This window comes from Lycium barbarum, chromosome 6 (assembly GCF_019175385.1).
Source record: "Lycium barbarum isolate Lr01 chromosome 6, ASM1917538v2, whole genome shotgun sequence".
In the NCBI taxonomy this organism is placed as follows: Eukaryota; Viridiplantae; Streptophyta; class Magnoliopsida; order Solanales; family Solanaceae; genus Lycium; species Lycium barbarum.
In genome coordinates, this window is record NC_083342.1 from 26,138,039 (window position 1) to 26,145,871 (window position 7,833).

At 34.2% G+C, this 7,833-nt stretch overlaps 1 long non-coding RNA gene across 1 annotated transcript; it reads left to right on the forward strand.

The window, feature by feature from the left end:
* Window positions 1-2,697: 2,697 nt before the first annotated feature.
* Window positions 2,698-5,909, forward strand: LOC132643658 (uncharacterized). The gene is made up of 2 exons (XR_009583698.1): window positions 2,698-2,985; window positions 5,244-5,909. It is a non-coding gene; the product is annotated as an uncharacterized LOC132643658 (long non-coding RNA).
* Window positions 5,910-7,833: the final 1,924 nt, after the last annotated feature.

Here is a 7,833-nt window from a genome sequence, read left to right on the forward strand (position 1 = left end):
ACACACAAAATTGCCGAACAATAGCATGTCATTACTACTACGTTGCTCTATATTTTGTTAATTTGTTTCTTGAGTTTTTCATGTTTACGCAATCAAATTCTTGATTAGGTAATCATATTTCATATCTAACTTTCAAAAAAATTCAATATATAAGTAGAACAAAGTACATCACGTGTCCATGAGAAGTAACACATAATTGTAGTGAAAGTAAAAACTATGTAGAGTTCCCTACTGTGTCACGCCCCGAACCATGGCCTGAGCGAAATACGACACTCGATGCCATACTGTATGTGACCGAGCGAACCACATGGCTTGCTGAATCATCATGAGGGATACATGAGCGGAAATATAACATGAATGTGATGAGCTTTTATAAAACATGAGAATCATAACATTAATAAAATACTGATTTTAAAACATGAAAGCGAATGGCTATCCAACTCTGAACATCTGACATGATATGTCTGACTAGTCTAGTCTATGAAACCTCTACATAAGTCTGAACATGAAAACATACTCGCTGGGACAAGGCCCCCAGCATACCTTTAAATGCATATCTTATCATGTAAATAATAAATAATAAATGTCTAAGCCCCGGAAGGGATGCGGCTCATCAAAAAGCTGATAAGTGCGAAGTCCTACTAGGCAGATGCGTCATCCTGTAAATCAGTACCTGCATCGTGAAATGCTGGCCCCCGGCCAATAAAAAGGGACGTCAACACATTAAATGTACTGGTATGTAAAGCAACTGAATGAAATACATGGGACATGGAAATAACATAATAGAGACTGAACTGAAACATGATCATGAACATGAGTACATATACATATATAACATGTGTAAAATATCGTGAGTAGGGAGAGCAGTAAATATAACCGACAACATGGTCTGATACTTGCGTCCTACCAGCAGAACACTCATACCTTGCCAGGGACATGAGATTTAATAATATTATGAAAGGATCCAGTCATTATGAGAGATCGTCCTAAGCATGGGTGGAGCGATCCTCATCCTACGGTGGCTACGTAGTTTTAGGTTGTTTGAAGCCTTCTCAGTAATTAATGCAACTCCCAAAAACATGAACATGAAAAATAAGTGGCACTTGCTGCCTATGGCTTTTCATGAATCACAACTTGCATGTACATGAATATCATTCGTATTATTCTTGCATGAATTTATAAAACATATATATAACTTTTCTTGAAAATATCATAATAGTTCATAAACTTGCATGTAAGAACCCATGGAATGTAAATTATGGTTTTTCATGGATTACAGACAAATTCTCAATAATTATAATGATGTATCAAGAGCACAATGAAGAATTTATAACAATTTAATACATAATATAGCACGGGGCATGGACCTAGGTTTATCATGAACATGGTTAAAAATCCTAGTTTTCATAAAGCTTCATACTTTTATGGGAGAAGAAGCGTGGGGAAGAACAATGATGTTCCCACACGTAGATAGCAACCCTACATACCTGGTAATACCCCAAACTTGTATTAAAAATCTGTTCTTGGAAGAAGAATTCCAAGGTTTGAGTCTTGAGTCCTTTAAATGGGTTTTCTTGAAAATCTTATGTTAAGAACAATGATTTCATTGTTAGATTATGAGAACACATGTTAGAATTGATTTGGAAGGGCTTGGATTGACTTACCTCGATGTTCTTGGTGTTAGAGGAGAGGACAGGTCGTTTTAGGGCTTAGGGACTTATAAAAATAAAAATTAGAACTGAAACTAGGTATTTATAGTGTCTGATGCGACGTGGGAAATAACGGTCCGTATTTTGAATTACGGTCCGTAAACTTGGACCGTAATTAAGCATATTTCAAAACAGAAACACTATAGCACCTCCTTCCCAAATACGATCATCAAATACAGGTCGTATTTCAAAATATGGTCCGTATTTAACTATAAAATTTCCCGAGCCAATTTCCAAACTGCACATTGATTTAGATGCCAAATTACGATTTGAAATATGGGTTGTATACTGAAATACGATCCGTATTCTGGGGTGTAAATCCCCATCTGACAACTGAAGAGAAATTTTCAATTCCCACATTCTCTATCTGGCTTTCTAAGTTTAGAATCATGGTCAAAGCTTAAGTTAAAGGTACGGGGTGTTACATACTGTGACTTAGTTCTCCGGACAGTGAAATTGAAGTTCAGCGTTACTTGGGGGTGCCTAGATTCGTGAATAAGCGTTTACCAGGGTTGAACGGGTTCTCTGAGAATATGAAGAACTCCTTAGGCTATGGAGAAAATTGAAGACGGCAAAGACGGTTAGAATTAATTAATGGAGAAACTATGAAAAAATTGTATATTATTTAATAGGGTACTCAGTACTCACTAATTAATTATATAAGTGAAATTCCATTTTGGCCCTTTGATGATCGGTCAACTAATTTAAAGTTACCGATCAATGCCTAGAAGTTGAATAAGAGGAGAAAAATGTCAATTGTTCAAAGTTGGGGGAGGTACTTGATTTCTAAAACATAGTTGAGGGACTAAAATGATTTTTACCCACACATGTTATGTAGAACATTATAGCATTAAAGATATACGAATCATAAAAGCGGCATTCGTTTTTAAGAAGACTAAATAAATAAGTAAGACACGTAAATTAAAACGAAAAAGAAAATTTATTTTCCTTATTAATTATTAATCCTTTTTTCTTTTCAACAAAAGAAAGAAGTAAACATTCAGCGATCTATTGACTTTAGGAGGTAATTTACTTTAAAGTTGCCTTTACATGTTTCTTGAAAGGAAATTAAAAGAAAAATGTATAGAAGAAAAAGGAAAAGTGGGATTAATAAGGCAGAAACAAAAGGATGTATCTTCCTTTTCCAAATTGAATTCAAAGTTCAAACACGAGAAAACTTATATTTTATTCTCGTTTCCCTCCATCCTTCTCCATTAGCGGCAAACTTTGCAAACCGAGGATTCACCGCCTATCCCCTGCATATCTAATAGCGAAAGTAAGTTCTCTTCTTTTGTTTCAACTTCTTCTAGTTTGTAATTTATTGGTGTTGGATTTCAATTCAGTGATTTTTGGTTTTATTACTGGAGATATTGAAGTTTTTACATGAGTTTCATGTGTTTGGAGAATTCACTGTATTATTAGTAGTATAATGATAAATTGGTGACAAAGGCGGATCTAGGATTTAAATTCTAGGGTTCAACATCTTAAATTTTTAGCACTAAACCATTATATTTCAAAAGTTATGAGTTCATATCTACTATTTATTATAATTTTAGTAATTTTTTACATATAAATTTATACCCCGCATCGAAAGTTTGGGGTTCAATTGAACCCCAAGTTATAGTGCTCCATCCGCCTCTGAATTTGGTGACTAATTTGATTTCTAGTTTTATTGGTGTGAGCTAGGAGTTCCCATATTACTGTGCAATTGTGATTATTTTCTTCAGTGTAATTAGTTTCACATGAGAAAATGTTCATTAATGCATAAATTGAAGTCCCTAGATAGAAGGTTGTAGATAAAAAATGAAGTTGTCTGACGCAAAGAAACGACATACCTGTGATTTATTACTATTCATGCAGCAAATATTGAGTTGATGTTCTTGAACCATTTAGAAAATGCATTTACCTGTGGTTTGAAGAATTCAAGGTAAGAAAATTGATATTACTATTCATGTTCAAATATTGGTGTTTAAGGTCATATGACTAATTTGAATTTCATTTTGATATATATTAACTATGTTATAAGATATTGTAGAAGAAATTTTGATGGCTCCCTCACTACAATGATGCTATACATCAGAATTTTAACAAAATGGCAGCTGCAAGCAATGTTGCTCGGACCCTTCACTTTTGCCGCTGTACCCGTGTTCGACACGACACGACACGGGTTTGGGTACGGAATTCGTGTCGGATCCGGTCAATAGAGATCGGATACTTTGACCGAAATTCATGACCAAATTAAAGAAAAAATTTGAGATTATGATTTCTCAAGATAACAAAAAGTAGAGATTTGAAGACATGAGATGGCATACCTTCAATATTATGTAGAAAATTTAACTAGTTTCTCGGAGCACGCAGTCTAGCACCTAGTAGAATGGAAGATTGAATCACATGTCTGGTACAAACTACATGTAGGTGCTTCCACAAAAAGCTCTCATAATCTAGGCATATTCTTGTAGCTATATTATTAGAATTTTGAATTATTTTTGCCGAATCCCCGCACCCGTATCCGTACCCGGATCCGTACCCACGAATTTTAAAATTTAGATCATGCCGAGTCCGACCTCTAGATCCATACCCGTATCCGACACCCGCACCCGAGTCCGAGTAACATAGGCTACAAGAATGACCCCACTTTTTCAAGATGTTAAAAAAGATTTGACTGTGAAGCCAAATTGGATGGGGGATGCAGTATTTAAGGAGATGAAGGAGTATTGGGAGTCTCCTAAATTTAAGTTAAAGTCAGAACAAAACAAAAAGAATCGAGATGCAAATGTAGGTGCCTCACTTGATACAGGTGGTTGTATACCTCATCGTGTGATTTGGAAGAGGATGGTAATAAATAAATTCTATTTAATGTTCTCTAGTAAATAATAACATATAAATGTTAATAACATGCATATCTTCCTTTGACTACAGAAGGAAACTACTGGAAAAGAACCTTCAGTTTCGGATTTTTATTTTCGCACTCATAGCAAGAAAAAAGATAAAAGTTGGGTAAATGAGAAAGCTCAAGCTGCTTTTGTAAGTCTTCCTTCTATACTTTGTCTAATAGTTTTTATAGTATTTTGAATGGCTAGTTGAATTGCACTGAACCAAAGGGTTAGGTCCTTTGTAGTGATGGAGTTGGGTTGGAAATGGTTGGTCCTTTGTATAGTGTAATTATTGATGCTCCAGCCACAAATAATGTGTTCAAATGACAAGGACATAATTTTTTGAGTCTCCTCGGCTACTACACTAAACTTACCTGAGTATTAAAGCCCTGAGGATGTTGTTTAAGTTATGGTAAAAGTTATGTATAACAGCCACTACACTATTCTTAATTGCCTAATTTCGAATGTAATTGCCATTAAGACTTTTGTTGATGTTCTTATTGTTTCTACCAACCTACGTATAATGCTCTTGTTGTTACTAACATTATTATATATTTCCATTAGCTCAGAATTGTGACAGCTCGCTATCTTTTTTTTGTTAATGGTTCTCTGTTGCATTTGCTTTCAAGTTTAAACAAATAATTAATGCTTTTTTGTACAGAATAAATTTGAAAAAAGAAAGAAGAATATTAGCTACTCAAAGTGCATCAGTTGATGGAGACACTAATTCAGCTAGCCAGCCATCTCTATTAAGTGACATGGATATTTGGGCGCTATCAGTTGGTGGAAAGAAAAAAGGAGGAGTTGGAGGTCTTGGCTTCTTGGGTAGATCTGTAAAAGTGCCTAGGCAATCAGCATCTGCAATGCCGGACGAAGTTGATGAGATTAGATCTCAAGTTCATACTTTAAATTCCAGAGCTATATAATCAATTGGAAGAAATGCAACGTGAAATTGAAGAGATGAGGCGCCAAAACAAGAAGATGAAGAAAGAGTTAGGTGACACAAATAAGAAGCTAGAAGCATTGATGAAGCATTTGCGTTTCTCAGAATCATCTTCAAATGCACAACAATCATCTTCGGAAGACAATGAGGATTCTGAGAGTGCTAGTGCCTAGTGATGATAATGCTGATTCTGATAAGTCCAATGGAGATGAGTATCACTATGATCAGAATTAAGATATTTGATAGTAATACTATTTAGCATTTATGTAGTTGGAAGTTTATTTATTTTAGTGCAACAACTTCAAATACACTCTCTCGTTGATGACAGTTGCAATGACTTCTATATTTTGAATGAAAATGACTAGATTAGGATAACAATTTTTATGATTTTATGAGTACAATTTTCTTTGTTATGATTACGTATTTTAGATTTATGTGTCATGGTTCTTAAAAAGGAATAATTTGGATAATTAAAATCATTTATCATTGAAAATGTCAAATTACTTACGAATTTTCATGCGGAACATGCTGAGTCGCATCAATTTTATATGGGAATTTACCAGCAAAATTACATGGAAAATTTTCTACAAATATTAAATTGGGATTTTTGTGCGGAAAAAGTTTCCTAGGGATTTTCTTGGAAATTTAGAATACCTTTTTTTTTTGGTTAACTGAGAACTTTATATGGGCATTTTACCTGAGAATTTTTATGGGGATATGCTTGAGAAGTTTTCATGGGATTCATAGGGATTTTCTTGCGGAATTGTCCTATAAAAATCCCTAGGAAAATCCACTTTGACCACGAATTTTTGCAATAAATTCCTAGGGACAACTTGCGGTTGTACATGGGGAAATACTTGCGGAATATTTCCCATGAAAATCTCCAAGAAAATTCCTTATTCTTACAATTTTTCACCAAAATGTTCTTGCGAATTTCTAATAATTCTTGCGAAAAAATACGCAAATAAGATACCTACGGAATTAAAATCCCCATGTAATGTACCCGGAAATCTAAAATCCCCAAATACTTTACCTGGGGATTTTAAAAAATCTCAGGTAATAATTACCCACGAGGTTAATTCCTACGGATTTTTGTTTGCATGAAAATCTGCAAGAAAACGATGTACTTGCGAATTTTCCATTAAAATCTGTAGAAAAATTCCCATGTAAATGACACTTTCCAGTAGTGTATACTTAACACAGTCACAATATTCTCTCCTCTTCTTAACACAGTCACAATATTCTCTCTTCTCTTCTTTCTTCTAATGTCACAATGACAAAACTAGAAAAAAGGAAAAAGTGTGAGTAAATTGGCCTGGACTTGTTTAAGAAATAGAATATGGACATGTTTGCTTCACGTACATTATCTTCCTAGAAGTTTGGTAGATTTTGTTTTTCACTTTAACGAAGAGCATGTGTGAGTCTGGTTCAAAATTAGAATGTAGACACTTGTGAAAGAATTAAATCTTCCCCCCTAAGGCGTAGGTAGTTCACATATGGAGTGTTCATAAAGTGCAAAAATTGAATATAAAGCAGTAGGACAATGATCCCGACAAGCTTTTAGGGCATATCTAAAATTTAAATATTCCACATCCGGTTTGGGTATACCTATTATCTTCAACTCAAAACTATATACGTAGTTAAAAGTTCTAAATAATTTAGTATGGTGTCAAGATTTTGTTTTAAGTTCTTCAAGTCAAGATCTTTGTGTCTCCTAATATTTTCAGAAAATATGCTTTTACTCTTAGTCATCGAGTCTCCCAATAGAACTATTACTAATATTATTTCCTATAAAGGAGCAATAAAATTCATCACAAGCTATGTTGTAGACTAAGGGTGTGTTTGGTATGATAGAAAATGTTTTCCAAGAAAATATTTAATTCTTTGAAAATAAGTAAAATGTTCCTACTCATTTCTTGTGTTTGGTACAAGTTGGAAACATCATTTTAAAAGCATTTGAATACATTCAAAATAAAATACTATGAGCTTTTTCAAATTCGGAGTGCAACTTCTAGTGATGGAGATAGGCGATGGGTTAGGTTGAGGTAGGCGGGGTGGAGGTTTTCCCGAGAAACATTTTCCGTCATACCAAAATGCTAAATTAATTTTGACACATGGTATCCATAATAAGCATTTTTTGGCTGGAAACCATGATAATCATTTTCTTTTTGCTAGAAACCATAATAAGCATTATACACGCTTGCTTCTCGTTATCCATCTTATTTTATTGTTTGCTATTTTCTCAGCACCTTCTATAGTTTCAATATTTCACGTGATAGGTTTAAAATCACAAATTTAAGAAGCATTT